Source organism: Phyllobates terribilis, unplaced genomic scaffold (assembly GCF_046119375.1).
Source record: "Phyllobates terribilis strain yellow unplaced genomic scaffold, ASM4611937v1 Scaffold_2__4_contigs__length_985480577, whole genome shotgun sequence".
Taxonomy (NCBI): Eukaryota; Metazoa; Chordata; class Amphibia; order Anura; family Dendrobatidae; genus Phyllobates; species Phyllobates terribilis.
The window spans coordinates 87,525,955-87,548,299 of record NW_027362762.1 but is presented as its reverse complement, the minus strand read 5'-3'; positions in this window follow the sequence as shown (position 1 = coordinate 87,548,299).

The following is a 22,345-nucleotide window of genomic DNA, read 5'->3' as shown; positions in this document are numbered from 1 at the left end:
GCTGTCTCAGCAACCTTCTACTAATTATCACTTTTTGTTTATGAAACTTTCTTATCAACATTCCACTGTTATGAATCATCATTTCGCTGCCTGTGAAACAAAGGCATTTTACTGCGCATGTCTGACAAAAAAAAAAAAAAAAAAAAAAAATGATTATTATTATAAATAAAGGGACAGCACCCATAGAGGGAGACGCGCTCAGGGGCTTCCCAGTACTTGATTATACACTACGTGTCTGTGTATTTCTTGTTACGGGGATACCCCGACTCCAACAAGGACCCTCCATGGCTGAATGATCCTAACAATACTATGGGGAGTTTAAAATATGGATTGTTATTGTCAAATTGATTACTTGTGGATTGAAATTTACATTGGATTTTGGCTGTACTAAGGTCTGCTGGGGACTGATACCTTGCTCCTTATCCTTAATACCTAAATGAATGTCCATATACTTACATTCTGACGTCTATGCGGTGATTCCTTCTTCACTTCCTGGCTGGCTGGCCCTGCGCATGCGCTCCTGCGCACCTCAGCTGTTGCTCACTCTCCGGCACTCGCGCGACGAGTGCACACGTGGGTCAGGGGAAGTGCACCCTCTGACCCTTGCGCGTCGCCATGATTCCCCAGACACTGAGCATTACACAGCGTGTGTGATGGCGCGCATGCGCTGTTTGGTCCTAACAATCAATTGTACAGCTGAGTTTGCAGCATATAAGCAACACAAGTCTTTACCAAAACCAGGTCATTTTCCCCTTGAAAAAGGTGCTATATGCACCGAAACGTGCGTAGGGGCACCGGGTACTGATCCAGCAGTGCAGCAAATCAGGATAGGTACTCATTACATGGAGAGACTTCCTTTATATGATTTGTAACCCTTATAATCCTGATTTAATGAGAGATTTGGATGTTTACACTATGTCCCATGGAGCTTGATTGCTTTATGTACAAATAACCCTTTCTTTTTCCATGAGTGAAAACCCACACATAACATGTACTTATGGGTATAAACGTGACTCATAGCTCATGGTATGGGATTTAGGGTTCTGTGACCAGTGATTTTTTCTGGTCTTACTCCCTTTTCTCCTTCACACAAATATGTGAGCTGCACTGCAATATCTTTCTGTAGCTTATATCTGGACCTCGTTTTAACTTTATGAGGCACTGTACTCTTGCTCTGGTGTTCATTTGGACCCAGTTCTTTTATTGTATTTGTATGAATTTTGTCTAATAAAACTATGTTCAAATTTTTTTCAAAATGATTGACTTTTGGATCTTTTCATCACTCTTTTGGTGCATTGTAGGTTAGAGATACCCTATAACTGTATAGCAGACCCTCTCCATTCTAATGGGAACATGTTGTTACTGTGGCCCTGCTCTATGTGTCTTTAAATTGTTAGTGGGGTTTTTCCTAAATTTTGTCAGCCATTGGACTCACTGCATACCCTATAACTGTATAGCAGACTCTCTCCTTTCTAATGGGAACATGTTGTTACTGTGGCCCTGCTCTATGTGTCTTTAAATTCTTGTGGGCTTTTTTTTCCTAAAATTGGTCAGCTGTTGGACTCACTGCATACCCTATAACTGTATAGCAGACTCTCTCCTTTCTAATGGGAATTTGTCATTACTGTGGCCCGGCTCTGTGTCTTTAAATTGTTACTGGGGTTTTTCCTAAGGTTTTGGCAGCCGTTGGACTCGCTGCATACCCTATGACTCTATAGCAGTCCCTCTCCTTTCTAATGGGAACATGTCATTATTGTGGCCCAGCTCTATGCGTCTTTAAATTGTTAGTGGGGTTTTTCCTAAATTTTGTCAGTCGTTAGACTCACTTCATACCCTATAACTGTATAGCAGACCCTCTCCTTTCTAATGGGAACATGTTGTACTCGTTACTGTGGCCCAGCTCTATGTGTCTTTAAATTGTTAGTGGGGTATTTCCCAAATTTTGGCAGCCCTTGCAGTCACAGCATGGGCATTACCACTATAGGAGATCCGCTCCTTTATAATGGGAACATTTTTTTACTGAGACCCTCCTCTATGTCTCTTCAAAGGGGTATTGGGTTGCGTCCAAATTTTTGGCAGCCCTCGCAGTCACTGCATATGCAATAACAGTATAGGAGACCCACTCTTTAATAGTGCCCCATAGCTGCTGCAAAGTTTGCGCTATCATGAACTCTCCTGATGGAGAAGCCAGGGCCCACCCAAGGATTCTCGGGTGGGACCGTCCAACCCTGTCGAGAAGCAGTCTTGGCTAAGAAAAGTGTGGAGGAAGGTTCCCGGACACTCTATGGCTACTTTTTTACTGAGGTGGAAACCCATGCAAACACGGGGAGAATATACAAAATCCTTGCAAATGTTGTCCTTGCTGGGATTTGAACCCAGGATCCCAGCGCTGCAAGGCTTTAGTGCTAACCACTGAGCCAATATGCTGCCGTTCACCCTCTAATATCTAACAGGCTGGAGAAACTTGCACCTACTTCCACTATATCTTCAGCTCCTTTGTGAGAAACTAATGTATTTGGGCAGCCACTCCGTCTACCAAATAGAATTCCTGAGGAGGAAATTGGGGATGGCTTTGCTACTGGTACTGGGGGCAGTGCTAATACCATGGCGTCATAACATAGCTCACTGGAAATATTACAGGATGGTAGGAGGCAAGCAGATTTCCACAGAAAAGTACCAGCAGTAATGTTCAGGGACACTTGCCTGTGGAAGGTGGAGATGATACCGGGAGAAATAGTGGCAGCTGGGGACCAAGTATGGACATCCGGCTGCCGCCGCTGCCATGAGGTTGTGAAAAGCTTCCGCCTCCACGAGCCTAAAAGGCCACATTTCAAGTGCAAGCAGTTGCCCAGAAATCTGGCAGTATACTATTGCGGCCTGTGGGTGGGTGGCTGGCTGCATACTTGCGCATGCATTCCAAGTAACAGAAAACTAAGCAAATGGTGGCCCCTATCATCATCATGGCTCCACCTCGGCACTATGAACTCTCCTGAAGGAGAAGCCAAGGGCCCACCGGAGGAGTCTCTGGTTCTCTGGTGGGCCCGTCCAACCCTGCCAAGAAGCAGCCCTGGCTAAGAAAAGTGTGTGGGTGTGGGAAGGTTCCCGGACACTCTATGGCTGCTTTTTTAATGTGGATTTGACGTGCTTATGCATAAAGGTGCAAAGAAAGATGTTTGTGTGTCGAAGCACCACCGACAAGTGCGAGCTGATGTTGGACGGGCTGCCATTGCTTATGCGACAAGCTGCATTAGAGGACTTCCTGGGAGAAATGACAGCTGGAGTAGATACGGTTTCCCAAGTCCTTTCACCGAGCAAAAAAATATGGCTGTGGTGAAATACAACTCTCACCGACAAGCTGTGGACTGGCTCCGTACCATGCTTGGCCACATTCACTTGTCCACGTGTTTGTGGTTAGGCGGTCCTTCTCAGTAAGTGCACTGGGGAGTGCACCGGTAATGTTCAGGAACCCACGCTTGTGGAAGGCGGAGACGATACCGGGAGAAATAGTGGTGGCTGGGGACTGAGTGTGGACTCCCGGCCGCCGCCATAAGGTTGTGGACTGCTTCCGCCTCAACAAGCCTAAAAGGCCACATTTCAAGTACAAGCAGCTGTCAAAAATTTGGCAGTATAGTATTGCAGACTATGGGTGGGTGGGTTGTTGCATACTTGCGCTTGCGTTCCAAGGAATGGGGTAGGGACAGCTGAACGCTGTGCTGGAACAAGGACGTGAACGGTAATTGTTGCAAGTCTGCAGCGACACGTGCATGGCGGGTGGCATCTTCGCATGCGCTAAAGATCACTTATGATGGGCACACTTTTAGGCAGTAACCTGGGAGTCAGAGATGCTTCCAGAGGTCTTCCCCATGCCGTTCCCATGTCTTTTCAGCACTGTATGCATGTGTGTGATTATGTGTCACACACCACATGGCCAGATAAGGTTGTAAAATGTTAAAATTACATTTCCCAGTGAATGCATTTGTCTTGGTTGAAAGCAATGAAAAAGTGCAAAAAACACATCAAAAATGCTACGTGTGAACATAGCCCAAGTTGTGGAGGAGTATTTTTGGTTTTGGTTATTTATTTTGCCTTATATACAAGTCATTACCCTGGAAAGGATGTTCTTTAACATTTTTCCCAGAAAAATCCATTTTGGTTTCGTTTTTGTATGTTTTATTGTGAGTCCGTAAAAGTGGCGTTATACTCTGACAACCTTGTTGACAGCAGTGACCTGGGAGTCAGAAATGCTTCCAGGGGTATTCCCCATGCTGATCCCATGTCAATTGAGCACTGTTCCCGTCGATTTGGGCAATTTCTAGGCCCTCTGCAGACCGCCGGGGGGAGCCGCCAGAAAAATGCTCAAGTTTCCCATAGACTTACATTGGTCTCGTTACTCGGTCCGTGCACTCGAGCATTCCAATTTGCTCGACCCAAACAACGAGTACCCGAGCATTTTAGTGCTCGCTCATCACTAGTTTTTAACCTTTTTCTGGCCACTAGTTTTTAACCTTTTTCTGGACGATGCAATTTGAATCAAATTTATACGATGGAAATCAATTTTTTTTCCCTGAACTAAGAGAATCTTCCCAAATTGAATTTCAGGAGATTCACTCAATTGTAATCACTCTTCATCTACTGGATATGATCACAAAGTATTAATCGGTAACTTCCCAACTTGTATCTGTATATCATGTTGCACTTATTCTACCTGCTCTGATTTGCATAACAACATGTCAATTTATTGATTTTAATATGTGATCCAAAGAGTAATGTTTCTACTTGCAGAGAGTCACAAGTTAAGCATGTCACGGTGAGGAGCCTTTTAAGCTGCAGTGCTCCTCTGGGAAATATGCAAATTGTCTCTTCAAAGAGGATGAGGACTAGAACTCTAGTGCCACCTATAGAAAGTAGCAATCCTAAAAGTCAACATTGAATTTCTAATGAGCCTTGTCACATGACTTAGGATAAAAGCCAGAACCAGAATCTCAATTTGCAGACACTGTGTTTTGGGGTATTACCCCAGTCTCCTAACCTTGGCATACTTAACATGTCTCTCTCCTCAAGGAGAAATGTTACGCCTTGGATCCCGGTTGGACGCCTCTCCCCCAGCCAAACCAGATCTCACACTTTGGACTGACGAGGAGCAGTACCTCAAAACACAGTGACTGCAAATTGAGATTCTGGTTCTGGCTTTTATCCTAAGTCATGTGACAAGGCTCGTTAGAGAATCAACATTGACTTTTAGGATTGCTACCATCACGGTTTTACCGCGACAGACAGCAGTCAGAAGACTGAGTTCACATACACCTGCATCTGAGTGTCTGAGTTCACATACACCTGCATTGAATAGAAGCACTTCTCCCTTGTAGTTAATGGTACTAGTTTCTTTCATCAGTGCAGGAGTTAGTCTGCTCAGCTTTGAGTCTCTGTACCTTGTATTTGGAAGTTCTCAGCTGTGCAGCATCAGCCTATCTGGGATTGCCAGTGTCATGTCTTGTAGTACAATAGAGAACAAATGGAAGTCAGCTCACCCTCCACGGATTTCAGCGTGTCAAAGCCAGGAAAAAAATTCAAGTTTTTATTACATCATTTTAAAATGTGATGAGGTCACAAGGTACATGGAAATTCACATAGCAATGCATTTCCAACGCCAACCAGTGTTCTTTGTCAAGCTACTATGACATGATTCTGTGATCTTTTAAATATTTCTGAAACCAATTACAAGTAATACACCAATCACATGACCAATGAGATTACACCCATGTTAAAACCCAAAAAAACACTAGCAACACACCCCAATAAGAACAAGTAGATGCAAATACAAAGTTACATATCCAATATATAAATACATAGATGCATAAATACATGAATGTCTTGTACTGCCTGGTGAGGAGTGGAGGTGTTGGTGTTCAGGAGAGACTTTTAAGGAGAGCTTTTCTGTGACTGTTGCTTGGTGTTTTGGTTGTGTTTTCTATTTTTGTTTACCTTCCTAATCCCTTTGGTGTTTCCCGCTGTTGTCTGTGAGTGCATATTTTGTGTGTTTGGTATTTTCATTTGTCCCTGTACGTCCTGGGCTGATTCAAGGTTCATGACCCCAGCATCTTCGCCATCTGAAGTAACCTGGGAAACTGAAATAGATAGGGCACCCTTAGTGTAAGGCTATGTGCCCACGATGCAGAAATGAAGCAGAAAATTTCTGCAGCATTTCTGCATCTCCCTGGCAGAAAAACACATGCGGAATACATGCGGATTCACATGCGTATCCACATGCGTTAACACATGTGTTTCCGCATGCGGACTGACAAGCACTTTCCAGGCGATAGCATCACTTGGAAAGTGCTTGACAACTAGGTCACACTGTATAAATCCATGGGAACGGCATGGATTTATACAGTGTGACCGTAAAAATAAAAAAATAAAAGCTATACTTACCTCCGATGCCGCCGCGTGAGCTGTCGCGCTCCTTCCTGATTCCTTCCTGGCTTGCCGGCATCTCGCGAGACAGCCTGCGGTCACATGACCGCAACGTCATCTCAGGTCCTGGAAGGAGAAGCTCTGCAGGGGCCGCCGGACAGGTGAATATAAACTTTATTTGTTATTTTATTCTTTTTTCACAGGTACAATGGTACACAGGTCTGGATGAGAGTCTCCTCTCCTCCAGACATGGGTACCATCCGCACATTGAATCGCATATAATCCGCTTGTACAAATGTACAGACACGGATTCTATGCGTCTCAATGCAAGTCAATGGCGGCGCTTCCGCTGCGCTTCCGCAAAATTAATGAACATGCTGCGGATTTATAAGCGCTGCAGAAACGCTGCGGAAAAATCCGCAGCATGTGCATTGACATTGCAGAATGCCATTGGGGACCATGGGGTGCGGATTACCATGCGTTTTTGATGCATTTCCGTTTCGGAAATTCTGCAGCATAAACGCATGAAAAACGCATCATGTGCACGCAGCCTAAGGGACAGAGTAGGAGCCCCTGGTCCCGGGTTATCAGACAACAGCAACGTGAGAGCTACTTTCTATAGGTGGCACTAGAGTTCTAGTCCTCTTACTCTCTGAAAAGACAATTTGCATTGATTTTAACACAAAATACATCTCTGCCACAGTTACCACTAGGAAGAGCTCAGTACATAGAGTAGTTAGCAGCATCCATTGGTAGTAGCTATATACATTCAGGTACCCTGATCTCCCCCTTGGTTAGCAGAAAAGGAAAGCAGGGGATTTAGATCTCTATCACTGTATTTATGCCATATAGTTAGGTGTTAATTTTCTTTATTGAAGAAACAATCAAAGGAAAACCAGATCACCAATTGCAGAGGCTTAGTTCAATCCAAGGATGCCTTGTACTTGTGAGTGCAAACAGTAAAAACAAATGCGAACAGTCCAGCTGATACAGGTAAAATTGTCTTCACTGTCTCAGTTCAGCAGCCTTTTTGATCTATAAAGAAAATGTTGCTGTAAAAATATATCTTCATATTTTGTTCATATGCACTGAACAAAAATATAAGCACAACACTTTTTTGTTTTTGCTCCCATTTTTCATGAATGGACCTCAAAGATCTAAGACTTTTTTCTATTTAGTCAAAAGGCCTCTTTTCTCAAATATTGTTGACAAATTTGTCTAGATGTGTGTTAGTGAGCACTTCTCCTTTGCAAGATAATCCATCCACCTCACACGTGTGGCATATCCAGATGCTGATTAGGTAGCATGATTATTGCACAGTGTGCCTTAGGCTGCCACAATAAAAGACCACTCTAAAATGTGCAGTTTTATCACACAGCACAATGCCACCGATGTCACATGTTTTGATGGAGCGTGTAATTGGCATGCTAACTGCAGGAATGTCCACCAGAGTTGTTGCCCGTGAATTAAATGTTTATTTCTCTACCATAATCCGTCTCCAAACACGAATCAGAGAATTTGGCAGTACATCCAACCAACCTCACAGCCGCAGGCCATGTGTAACCACACCAGTCCAGGACCTCAACATCCAGCATCTTCATCTCCAAGATCATCTGAGACCAGCCACCCGGACAACTGCTGAAACAATCGGTTTGTATAACCAAAGAATTTCTGCACAAACTGTCAGAAACCGTCCCAGGGAAGCTCCTCTACAGCTCGTCATCCTCATTGGGGTCTCCATATGTGGCGCCCCTGCGGGTTCAGTCACTACAGAGGTACTGCATCTCAACCAGAGGTGTGGTACCCTACTCTTAGGTAAGGAGGGAGTACTGCCCGGGACCCAACCACCTGCATCCAACACTACACCATTCCAGACCAGCAGGCGGGGCAAGATGCACTGGCTTATGCTGAGCCCTGTCCCTGGTTGGAAGTGGGGGGAACCAAGTAGTGGGTGTGGGTGGAAGAAGCAGACCAGGGGAGCACTTTGAGGAGGAGTATAAAAAGGGGAATCATCTTGGGAGAGTAAGTCCAGTCTGAGGGGAGAAGGAGTAGGAGCAGGAGCTCTGTAGTAGCTCTGCTCAAGAAGAGAGGAGCGGGCCTAGACTGAGAGGCCCAGGAGGACAGGCTGGCAGAGGACGGGAGCAGAGGGAAGGCTCCAGAAACAAGGGGATCCCAGGGGCACGGCGAGTGCGGAAGCCACCCGTGCGCCCGAATCTACAAGAATGTGGAGGGATCAGGCCGCAAAGGGGACCGGCCCCTAACTAGTGGAGAACTACAAGGCTCAGTTAGGAACCAGAGGCTACTGTACTTTCAGGGTGCAGCTGCTTACTACCGCAACTATATCGTCAAAAAGGTGGCCGCATAGGATTCAGGGGACTGCAGGTTGCCCGCCAAAATCCGAGGCTACCGGCTTAGGACACTGGTTGCGAGGCGCGGGGCAGGAGGGTGAGAGCCAGCGCAGGAAGACGACTGTGAAAGGCACACAGGGTGGGGTCCTGTTAAGTACTCCTGAAATACCTGGGAGATTGCTGAACCCCTCCCTTGGTGAACACAGGACGGCGTGGGAGGTTACCCTGGCGCTGGTAACCTGGAGTCTGACAACTGAATCTGAAAGACTGCACCCCACTGTGTCTTGGAATTATTATCTGCGCAATCACCTGCATTACACCGCACCAACCGCACCTACCTCATAGCATCACTACATCCTGCCCTGGAGCTAAGCTCTCTGCTGCATCACCATCAGCTCCAGAGGATCTTCACCACAGCGGTGGCTCCATATAGCTGCGTACCACAGGTGGCGTCACGAACATTATATATAAAAACTTTATTCTCCTTTTACTAATCCCCTTTTATTGACCGCCCTGGGTCACGGACCGGGTCACCGCCACCGTGACACCCCCAGCACCGACCGGCCCGGCTACCGAGAACCCCACGGCCCAGGGGGCGCGTCACATATGACTGCAGTTCATCGTCGTAACTAACTTCAGTGGGCGAATGCTCACATTCTATGGCGACTGGCACATTGGAGAGGTTTTCTTCAAGGATAAATCTTGGTTTTTACTGTACAGGGCAGATGGTAGACTACACATATGGCATTATGTGGGTGAGCGGTTTGATGATGTCAACATTGTGAATCGAGTGGCCCATGGTGGTGGTGGGGTTATTGTATGGGCAGGCATATGTTATGGAAGACAAACACAGGTGAATTTTATTGGTGCCATTTTGAATGCACAGAGATACTGTGATGAGATCCTGAGGCCCATTCTTGTGCCATTCAACCATGACTATCACCTCATATTAAAGCATGATAATGCACGGCCCCATGTTGCAGCATGATAATGCACGGCCCCATGTTGCAGCATGATAATGCACGGCTCCATGTTGCAGCATGATAATGCACGGCCCCATGTTGCAGCATGATAATGCACGGCCCTATGTTGCAGCATGATAATGCACGGCTCCATTTGGAAGGATCTATGCTCAATTCCTGGAAACTGGAAACATCCCAGTTCTCGCATGGCAGCATACTCACCGGACATGTCACACATTGAGAATGTTCTGGATGCTCTGGTCGGCGTATACGACAGCTTTGTAAGGCTTTGTTCACACATGTTGGGTTTTTCAGCGTTTTTTTGCTGCAGATTTTTATGCAAATTTTCAGCTGCGTTTTGCAGTACCAGCAAAGTCTATGTGAAACCAGAATTCTCTGTTCACACATCTTATATTTTTTTGTTGCATATTTTGTGCCTTGGTTGGGTTTTTGTAAAATAGAGCGTGTCACTTCTTTCAGCGTTTTTTCACCCATAGGAAGTAATGGGTGGTGAAAAAAACATTGAAAAAACGCACCAAAATTTTCATCAGCGCTTTTTCAGCATTTTTTATGGCAAAATACAACAGGGTTCTTTTTTTCACAGAACTTTATGTACATGCATAAGTAGAGACAGAAGGACAGTGAAAAAAACGCTGAAAAAACGCAAAAAATCAGCATCTGGATATGCCACCCCTGTGAAGTGGATGGATTATCTTGGCAAAGGAGAAGTGCTCACTAACACAGATCTAGACACATTTATGAACAATATTTGAGAGAAAAGGGCCTGTTGTGTATATAGAAAAAGTCTTAGATCTTTGAGTTCAGCTCATGAAAATGGGAGAAAAAATGAAAGTGTTCTGCTTAGGTTTTTGTTCAGTGTACTTGTCCTTAAAGGAAATCTGCCTTCATGTAATCTGAGAACACCATAATGTAGGAGCAGAGACCCAGATTACAGAGATGTGTCACTTACTGGGCTCCTTTTTGCTGTTTCAATACAATCAGTATTTTATCAGCAGGAGATTATCCCTACAAGACAACTGGCCTCTTGCCTCCTAGTCCAGCCATGCAACAGCACTGATTAGCAGCTTCCTGTCACTGTACAATGTACATAGAAATCAGTGATTTGAGCCGGGTTATTCACAGATCTACAACTGAGCTCTGCTAGGTCTGCAGCAGAGAAAACTCTGTCAAAAGTGCTATACATAGTAATCAGGCTCTCTGCCCATATCTCATACTGCTGTCGGATTACATATCAAAAACCTGCTGACAGATTCCCTTTAATCACGGTATATGATGGTGAAATAAATCAGTAATTATGTTTTTACCTATCAGCTTAGCTTTAGGTTGAAAAACTATTTTTCGGAGTGCGGAGGTAAGTTTATGATTTGCTTAGGTCAGTACAGAACAGTTTGGGGCATTGTAAAAATCTGGTCAGAAAGTGGCTGAAAAACACCATGGCAATTATCCAGACACATTGTTAAGGAACCATTTTTGCACGGGTGTCGATTTGGTTTTGTACGGTCTGTATTTATGAAATAAATAAATAATAAACCCCAAGCACAGTACAGGCTTGCAGTTCTATAGAGCTATTTACATCTATTCTATCACATCACTTCTTCGCACCCCCGAGATGATCAGCTGCACTGTACGTGTTTTGCAGGATAGATTACAGACCCCCAGATTAATTAACTGAAATTATAAAACTCCCCGAGCTTATAATGACTCAAGCAAAGTTCATAAACTCATTACACGTCCGACATCCGTTTTAATTGAAATCATTACAATTTACATAGTTCTGTGTCATATTAATTTGAAGTGCAATTTAAACCAATTATGGGATGCAGGAAATGTCATTATTACATTCTTTATGTAATATAATATAAAGTCTGCTGTACGAGCAGCCTGATGACAGGCAACAAAGAATTTTCGTTCTGGAAAGATTCTTCTTAAAGGGGCCTTTCATTGGATTCTTGCTGCCAGAACCACGGGTGCATGAATCACATCCTAGCTGCACGATCGCAGTCGTGTATGTTTTCAGTAAACATATTTAGAAATGTCATGGGTGATTATAGTGAGAGTCCTGACTAGTCAGATGCAGTGCCCAGCTTACTTCATTCCTTTCCAGTGTTCACCAGAGGGAGAACATCTTTTTTTTTTTTTTTTTTTTCTCGTTTTTTGCATTTTTTTTTTAAATTTGTTCTGCTTTATTTTTTGCTCATTTTGGCTAGTGGTGCAGTGGGTCCACATCTACCATTGCAGGGGCAGACACTGACAGCTTGGTGCCCCTGTGCAAGAAATGTGTCTGGGCCTCCCTCCTTTTATGGCGACAAAGCTACAGATAAACAGCACAGACCAAAAGTTTGGACACACCTTCTCATTTAAAGATTTTTCTGCATTTTCATCACTATGAAAATTGTACATTCACACTGAAGGGATCAAAACTATGAATTAACACATGTGGAATTATATACTTAACAAAAAAGTGTGAAACAACTGAAAATATGTCTTATATTCTAGGTTCTTCAAAGTAGCCACCTTTTGCTTTGATGACTGCTTTGCACACTCTTGGCATTCTCTTGATGAGCTTCAAGAGATAGTCACTGGAAATGGTCTTCCAACAATCTTGAAGGAGTTGCCAGAGATGCTTAGCACTTGTTGGCCCTTTTGCCTTCACTCTGCGGTCCAGCTCACCCCAAACCATCTCGATTGGGTTCAGGTCTGGTGACTGTGGAGGCCAGGTCATCTGGCGTAGCACCCCACCACTCTCCTTCTTGGTCAAATAGCCCTTACACAGCCTGGAGGTGTGTTTGGGGTCATTGTCCTGTTGAAAAATAAATGATGGTCCAACTAAACGCAAACCGGATGGAATAGCATGCGCTGCAAGATGCTGTGGTAGCCATGCTGGTTCAGTATGCCTTCAATTTTGAATAAATCCCCAACAGTGTCACCAGCAAAGCACCCCCACACCATCACACCTCCTCCTCCATGCTTCATGATGGGAACCAGGCATGTAGAGTCCATCCGTTCACCTTTTCTGTGTCGCACAAAGACACGGTAGTTGGAACCAAAGATCTCAAATTGGGACTCTTCAGACCAAAGCACAGATTTCCACTGGTCTAATGTCCGTCCATTCCTTGTGTTCTTTAGCCCAAGCAAGTCTCTTCTGCTTGTTGCCTGTCCTTAGCAGTGGTTTCCTAGCAGCTATTTTACCATGAAGGCCTGCTGTACAAAGTCTCCTCTTAACAGTTGTTGTAGAGATGTGTCTGCTGCTAGAACTCTGTGTGGCATTGACCTGGCCTCTAATCTGAGCTGCTGTTAACCTGTGATTTCTGAGGCTGGTGACGCGGATAAACTTATCCTCAGAAGCAGAGGTGACTCTTGGGCTTCCTTTCCTGGGGCGGTCCTCATGTGAGCCAGTTTCTTTGTAGCGCTTGATGGTTTTTGCAACTGCACTTGGGGACTCTTTCAAAGTTTGCCCAATTTTTCGGACTGACTGACCTTCATTTCTTAAAGTAATGATGACCACTCATTTTTCTTTACGTAGCTGCGTTTTTCTTGCCATAATACAAATTCTAACAGTCTATTCAGGAGGACTATCAGCTGTGTATCCACATGACTTCTGCACAACACAACTGATGGTCCCAACCCCATTTATAAGGCAAGAAATCCCACTTATTAAACCTGACAGGGCACACCTGTGAAGTGAAAACCATTTCCGGTGACTACCTCTTGAAGCTCATCAAGAGAATGCCAAGAGTGTGCAAAGCAGTCATCAAAGCAAAAGGTGGCTACTCTGAAGAACCTAGAATATAAGTCATATTTTCAGTTGTTTCACACTTTTTTGTTAAGTATATAATTCCACATGTGTTAATTCATAGTTTTGATGCCTTCAGTGTAAATGTACAATTTTCATAGTCATGAAAATACAGAAAAATCTTTAAATGAGAAGGTGTGTCCAAACTTTTGGTCTGTACTGTATATATATACACTGCTCAAAAAAATAAAGGGAACACTTAAACAACAGAATATAACTCCAAGTAAATCAAACTTCTGTGAAATCAAACTGTTCACTTAGGAAGCAACACTGATTGACAATCAATTTCACATGCTGTTGTGCAAATGGAATAGACAATAGATGGAAATTATTGGCAATTATCAAGACACCATCAATAAAGGAGTGCTTCTGCAGGTGGGGACCACAGACCACATCTCAGTACCAATGCTTTCTGGCTGATGTTTTGGTCACTTTTGAATGTTGGTTGTTCTTTCACACTCATGTTAGCATGAGACGGACTCTACAACCCACAGAAGTTGCTCAGGTAGTGCAGCTCATCCAGGATGGCACATCAATGCGAGCTGTAGCAAGAAGATTTGCTGTGTCTGTCAGCGTAGTGTCCAGAGGCTGGAGGCGCTACCAGGAGACAGGCCAGTACACCAGGAGACGTGGAGGGGGCCATAGGAGGGCAACAACCCAGCAGCAAGACTGCTACCTCCGCCTTTGTACAAAGAGAAACAGGAGGAGCACGGCCAGAGCCTTGCAAAATGACCTCCAGCAGGCCACAAATGTGCATGTGTCTGCACAAACGGTTAGAAACCGACTCCATGAGGGTGGTATGAGGGCCCGACATCCACAGATGGGGGTTGAGCTCACAGCCCAACACCATGCAGGACGCTTGGCATTTGCCACAGAACACCAGGATTGGCAAAGTTGCCACTGGCGCCCTGTGCTCTTCACAGATGAAAGGAGGTTCAAATTGAGCACATGTGACAGATGTGACAGAGTGTGGAGACGCCGTGGAGAGCTATCTGCTGCCTGCAACATCCTTCAGCATGACCGGTTTGGCAGTGGGTCATTAATGATGTAGGATGGCATTTCTTTGGAGGGCCACACAGCCCTCCATGTGCTCGCCAGGTTAGCCTGACTGCTATTAGGTACCAAGATGAGATCCTCAGACCCTTTGTGAGACCATATGCTGGTGTGGTTGGCCCTGGGTTCCTCTTAATGCAGGGTAATGCCAGATCTCATGTGGCTGGAGTGTGTCAGCAGTTCCTGCAAGATGAAGGCATTGAAGCTATAGACTGGCACACCCGTTCCCCAGACCTGAATCCAATTGAGCACATCTGGGACATCATATCTCGCTCCATCCACCAACCTCACGTTGCACCACAGACTGTTCAGGAGTTGGCGGATGCTTTAGTCCAGGTTTGGGAGAAGATCCCACAGGAGACCATCTGCAACCTCATGCCCAGGAGCATGCCCAGGCATCGCAGGGAGGTCATAGAGGCATGTGGAGGCCACACACAATACTGAGCCTCATTTTGACTTGTTTTAAGGACATTACATCAAAGTTGGATCAGCCTGTAGTGTGTTTTTCCACTTTAATTTTGGGGGTGACATCAAAACCAGGCCTCCATTGGTTAATAAATTTGATTTCCATTGATGATTTTTGTGTGATTTTGTTGTCAGCACATTCAACTTTGTACAGAACAAAGTATTCAATGAGAATATTTCATTCATTCAGATCTAGGATGTCTTATTTGAGTGTACCCTTTATTTTTTTGAGCAGTGTATATTGTAATGCAGCGGCTTGCTGCATTGCCAAAATGTCAGAGGGGGTGTGTTCTGGCTGACCACGTACCTCCCCTTCAGGTGACTGATCACATGACTGTGACATCATCACAGGTCCTGTGCGCACAGAGGGATATATATATCTGGGTGGTTGTGAAACACAGGAGGCAAGAGACCTGATCCCTGTGTCTGGGACACCATTAGCCCTGGAAGGCACGTGGCCTAGAGACCACGTCTGGTGAGCCTTAAACCACAGCTTTGGCAGAACAGAGCTGATAGAAGCAGCTAAGACCCGGCAAAGGTAAAAGCAGTGCATTATATGGACATTGATGTTGCTACCTTGCAAAAGTCTGTATCTGAAGCCAAGCAGGCACAGCTGCCACTGAAAAGGCTCTAGGATATTACATGTGTAACATTCCTGCGAGTCACTGAGACGGACGATGTTATAAGCAGTTTATGATGTGCAATAAACTGCAGGACTTCATATTACTGGAAACCGTTGCATGAATGCTTTAATTGACCCGGTGATGTGAGTGCCCCTCAACGTGGTCTTTAGCGCTACCTCACAATATATATATATACATATATATGCCACTTATATACACTGTATATATTTATCTTACCTGTCTCCTTTATTATGTATATTGCCGCCCCTTGTTACACCGTGCCCTATAAATAATAATAATCTTTATTTTTTTATAGCGCCAACATATTCTGCAGCGCTTATTGCTCTCTCTTGTTATGTACAGCACCGTCCCTTACATATCGGATACTTTGGCACCCTGTTTTTTATTAAATACCATCTCTTGTTAGATATATAATGCAAAGAAGGCTGATGGAGCATGGGAAAGCTTCTTTTCTAATGGAGGAGACTGATGGGCTTTTCTATTGGTCACCGGCTACTCCATCAGCAGTCGACTAATGTCGCCATAAAGGTCTGCCCAGATGGAGAAGAAACAACAGAAGAGGAGACATCAGCTGTAAGTTCCAGGATATAAATATTCCCATCATTGTCACCTCCCCCATCCCCATCATTGTCTCCCTCAACTCCATCATTGTCATCTTCTCCACCCCCATAATTTTCTCCCCAATCTTCATCATTGTTGTCCCCCACCTCCATCATTGTCATCTCCCCCACCTCCATCATTGCTCTCCCCCACCTCCATCATTGTTTCCCCCGTCATCTCTCATTGTCCTGGTCCTCTCCCCAGTATAGTAGTAAAAAAAAACAAAAAAAAACAACACTTACCTCCCTGCCCAATCTCTCACAGCATCGTCGTTGCCTGCAACTTTCTCCGTGCATGCAGACGTCATGGATGAACAGTACAGAGAATATCAGAGAAACACTGCAAAAACAAATAAAGAACACCAAACTTTAACTTCCTATGTTTTTGTGTGGAACTATGATATTGCGTCTATGTTCACTTATCTAAAACTTTGCACCTTAATGCAATCCTCGCTTCCCTCAGCCAGCCTTGGTTGGAGTTCAGCTAATTGAAAGGACTGAAGTGCCCCTGTCACAGCTTACTAGGCAGAGTTCTATACTTTGAGTTGGAACTTTGCCTGGTATTGCTGCTCAGTCTCATTCATTTAAAGGAGTACTCTCAAGTTATTAATTTGCGATACTTAGTTAGATAGCAAAAGAATTACTTCAATTCCCCTCTCCTTTTTTCATGTGTATGAATGTTGGGCTGAATGTGGGGAGCTTATGGGGGTCTCCTGCTGAATGTTGGGAGGCTATGGGGGTCTCCTACTGGACGTGGAGAGGCTATGGGGGTCTCCTGCTGGATGTGGGGAGGCTATGGGAGTCTCCTGTTAGACGTGGGGAGGCTTTGGGGTTCTCCTGCTGGACGTGGGGAGGCTATGGGGGTACGCGTGTGCGCATACCACACTATCCGGCGCCAGTTTTTTGAAGACCCTGTGTCTGTGAATTTGCATATACAGTGTCTTCAATAAAATGGTGGACAGCATGGTATGCATACGCGCTGACTCCGGCGCCACTTTATTGAAGTCATGTACTGCAATGTCAACATAGCAGTGTGCATGCACCACCCATCGCCATTATCCCTATGGCTGGCATGTGTGCACTACTATGTTGATGTAGTACATTGCTTCAATAAAATGGCGCCGGAGTCAGTGCGTGCACATACTGTTCTATCCAGCGCTATTTTATTGAAAACACTGTATATGCGAATTCACAGACGCAGTGTCTTAAAAAAAAAATGACGCCGGAAATGTACCAATAATAATGCTCTCCACCCCACCCAGGCGTAGAACGGGTTCAATAGCTAGTAGTGTTATATTGCCAGAATAACACATTTGTTCCTAGTAATGATTTATTGGACATCAAAACTTGTTAATTTGCTGTATCCATAATGTATGGATATAGTTTTAGCTCTTTAATAAACTTTACTTAGTTTAAAAAATAATAATAATGAATTATCAAGTGGAATATTATTTTCCAGTTCAATGGCAAGGATCCCATGGTAAACCTGATAATGACCACAAATCCACTTAGTTCTTTTTATTTTGCAGTTGTCTGCTCCATGCTGTGTCCTTCATATGTGGTAATCCTATTGCCAACTAGTATTTTGTGCCCTCCCTGCCACGGGCTGGATTTTATACACTGCCTGAGACATGTATGCTGCTGCACAGGGTAGCATCCGCGGTCTCTCATGTGCCTCAGACCTGTATTTTTGGCTGGCTGGCAGAACTTGGACGATTTCTTTGAAAAAAAGCAAGTTAGATTTGGCAAAGGGGGAAATAAATTATTTAAATTAAATTAGGATGACAGCATCTGCTAGAGACCTAAGTACAGCACATTTTCTTATGGTAGGGTTTCCTTCCATGAAAGTAATAGATACACTTTAAAAATATTTAAACTTATAAACTAATTGGAATAATTGTCCCATACCACTGATGCAATCATGAAATATCATTACTTAGTATATATTTGCAATTACATTGCCTCGTGTATCCAATGACTTGCAGAACAGTTTGTAGTGATTGCCCATTAATGACATGTCTCTGTTGGTTAATTCGCTTTGTTTCCAAACACTTAGTAAATCTGGAAGTTGATAAATTCAACAATACATTTGCATTCTAGATGTATTCATTGAGCAGTTAATATTTTGGAGTACACCAGTCCTGTTGACTGAATCCAGTACATTATCTTGCCAGCATTAATAAATCAGAATTTGGAAACTATAAACATTTCAAGGGAGAAGAAAGCAAGAAATGATTAAAAGCTGACAGCTTAGAACAAAGCTTTCCAGGCTCCAAAGGAAATAGAAAACTCATTACATCTACAATGTAATTAAACCTGATTGTTAAAACTTTTATCGTTATAATGAAACACCTTCATTACAAACAAGTTTGTCCCATTGTGTCCTCTACATTGATATTATTTATGTCCTTTTGATATAAGGTTGGAATATTAATTTGGGGTTGACTGATGCCAACTGCTTTTAAAAATGTTTAGAATATTTGGAAATGTTTATTGGCAATTGTTGTTTTTAGTATTTGCCATCATCAAGTTGGTTTTGACGCATGGTGAGTACTGTATATAATTGTCGTGTCTTATTTTTGGATCCTCTATCTTCTTAAAGAAGCCCTCCCACATGAGAGAGAGAGAATGTTTTAAGGCATTTTTATTACTTACTGCAAAGTCAAAAGTTTACATACATTTCCTTAGTATTTGGTACCATTGCCCTTAAACTGAATGACTTGAGTCAAACGTTTGGGATTTCCTTCCACAAGCTTCTCACAATAGTTGGTCGGAATTTGGGCCCATTCCTCCTGACAAAACTGGTGTAACTGATCCAGGTTTGTAGGTCGTCTTGCTCGCACCTGCCTTTTCAGCTTTGCCCATAAATTTTCAATAGGATTGAGATCAGAGCTTTGTGATGGCCACTCCAAAACATTGACTTTGTTATCCTTAAGTCACTTTGTTACCATTTTGGCGGTATGCTTCGGGTCATTGTCCATTTGGAAGACCCATTTCCATCCAAGCTTTAACATCCTGGCTGATGTCTTGAGATGTTACTTCAGTTTTGCCACATAACCTTCTTCTCTGATGATGCCATCTATTTTGTGACATGCACTATTCCCTCCTGCAGCAAAACAACCCCACAACATGATGCTGCCAACCCCGTGTTTCACAGTTGGGAAGGTGTTCTTAGGCTTCCAAGTTTATTTTCTCCCCTCAACGTTAGGCTATGTGCAGTCGACGGGTAACATAACAATGCTATTAACCTGCAGATTAACCCCATATCTGCAGGTTAATAGCATTTTCTTTAAATTTGGACACTGTATAACAGGTTGATAGGAGATGTAGGTAAACAGTGGTGGAAACTTTGAGGTAATCGACCTATTGAGACCATAAGTATAGAGAAAGAACAAGATATTATCAAAACAAAGCATTGATGTATATTAACAGAAACAATGGTGTGGGGGTGATAGTGAAGACTCAACCAGACAGGTTGGAGAATTTGAAGAACAAAAGGCTGCAGTAAATCTAGAGACCAGCAGAGGAACCAGAGGGGAGGCCACGACACACTATCAACAAGGGGAAAAGAAAGTGTGGGGAGAGATAGGAGAACCCAATGTGTGAAACAAGACACATTCAAATAAGGTGGAGGGGTGAAAGTTAAGGAGTACCAAAAAATAAAAGGAACAAGAAAGACCTCCCAAGAACCTAATAGTGGTAAGAGGAAAAGGTTCTGGGAAGAAAAGCAAACCAACTCGCAGCAAGAAAACAAGTGAAGTATACCCAGCACGGTAAATCCCTAAGATAAAGAGCAGAAACTTAAGTATACATCCACCAGGAAATCCCACCAAAATGAAAAGATCAGACTACTTTACTATAATCTCTATTAATTTTTATTGAAAAGATAAGTAACAATTAAATCACAATTTCTATAATAATTACAATGGTATAAAGTTAAAAGGACGACCGAAAATGTCCCAGTAGTGTGCATAAATGTTATAGAACATCAATGTATAACATGAATTCAGTGTAAGTATTCAATGAAGATAATCTACAATACTGATTATGGCTAAATATGGTCCATATAGTAAGTACATGTTAAAAAAACGCCTTCATCGTGACAAAAGGATCAATTGGTGTATCAGACTAACTCAAAAAGTGTTATCTAGTCACCCCAATGTCATACTGAATAAATGGTTAAATATGTTCCATACAATACGTACACAAGTTATAAACCACCTTCACAATGACAGAAGGATCAAGTAGTATATCAGACAATCTTAAATAGTGCATTCTAGTCACTCCAATGTCATACTGAATACATGGACCCATAGTGATCATCACAGTTTAAATAAAGTGCTTACCAATAGTGGCTTTGTGTTGCACAGGCCAGACAAGACTCCTGACGCGCGTTTTGCGGTAGCTTTTTCAAAAGGGAGTACTAACATTGCCCCTAAACCGGTGTTATATATCATACCTAATAAGTTCGCACAATCATGTGCGCATGCGTGCTGCGGCATACCCCAGAAGTTTATCTTTCAATTTCGGCATTCACAGAGAGCACACTTCACAGAGAAAATCTCAGAGTGATGTCAGGGACATGCACACTCAGTTAGTTGAAGCCATCAGGGAAAGTTTCAAGGGGTGATCGCAAGGTGCATGCGTGGGATATTCTACAGGAGTTTACAAGTAATATCAATTTAACTTTCACTAGAAAGAAAAGTGTATGGGGGACCGTATGTTTGGGTAAATTATATGTTCCTAGCCTACCTTATATGTACTATTCCTGTGAATTTGATATTATCCACCAGGAAATATAGCCAGCAAGGAAGTGCAAAGAAGGGATATTATATAAAGAACCACCCAGTACATCATAGGAAAAACCAAAATGGGAAAATGCAAAACACCTGGAAAGGAGCAAACCAAAAAGGGAGAACAAGGACAAAGGGGAAGAATCAGCAGCTGTAAATGGAAGGGGAGCTCGTTATGGAGAATGAGGTAGCATGAGAGGGGCTCGATATGGATAATAGAGTTGCATGGGAGGGGTTCGATATGGAGAATGGGGTAGCATGGGGGGCTCTGTATGGAGAATAGGGGTAGCATAGGGGGGCTCGGTACGGAGAATGGGTGGCATGGGGGGGCTCAGTATAGAAAATGGAGTAGCATAGGGGGGCTCGGTATGGAGAATGAGCTAACACAGGGGGCTCGGTATGGAGAATAGGGTAACATGGAGGAGTTCTGTATGGAGAATAGGATAGCATGGAACGGCTCGGTATGGACAATAAGGGGGCTCAGTAAGGAGAATAGGGAGGTTTGGTATGGAGAATAGGGTAGCATGGAGGGGCTTGGTATGGAAAATTGGGGACTCAGTATGGAGTGGGGACAACATGAGGGGGGCAGTGAAGAGGCTGCATAGAGTAGGGACAATGTGGAGATCATAGTTCATAAATGAGGAAGGTGTGGTGGATATAATTCAAAATGCAAGGGACAGTGTGGTGATTTTTGTTTGAGGGGGTGGTGTAGCTGTCATAGTTCACTAAGGCATAAACAGCTCTGGCAAAAATTAAGAGACCACTGAACAGTTTTCTATTGGAAAGCATGGAAAGACTGGTGGAAAGCATGCCAAGACGCATGAAAGCTGTAATTAAAAATCATGGTTAGTCCACAAAATATTGATTTCGGAACTGTTCCTGAGATAAACCATGAGTAATTTGAGGTCTGAAAGCACTGTTTCTCTTTTAGTATTTTGACGCTTTATCATTTGCTGCAAATAAATACTAATTTTTTATCTTTGAATTTCGGAGACATGTTGTCAGTAGTTTATAGACTAAAACAACAATGTACATTTTACTCAAAAATATACCTATAAAGAGAAAAATCAGAGAAGCTGAAAATTTTGCAGTGGTCTCTTAATTTTTGCCAGAGCTGTAGTGTGGTAGGAATATTTTATAGAAGAGAATAATGTGGAGACCATCTACCATAAGGGGAACAGTGTGGGATCATTATTTGTGCAGTGAGCACAGTGGGGGAAAATTATTTATGCAGGGACACAGTATAGGGCTTATTC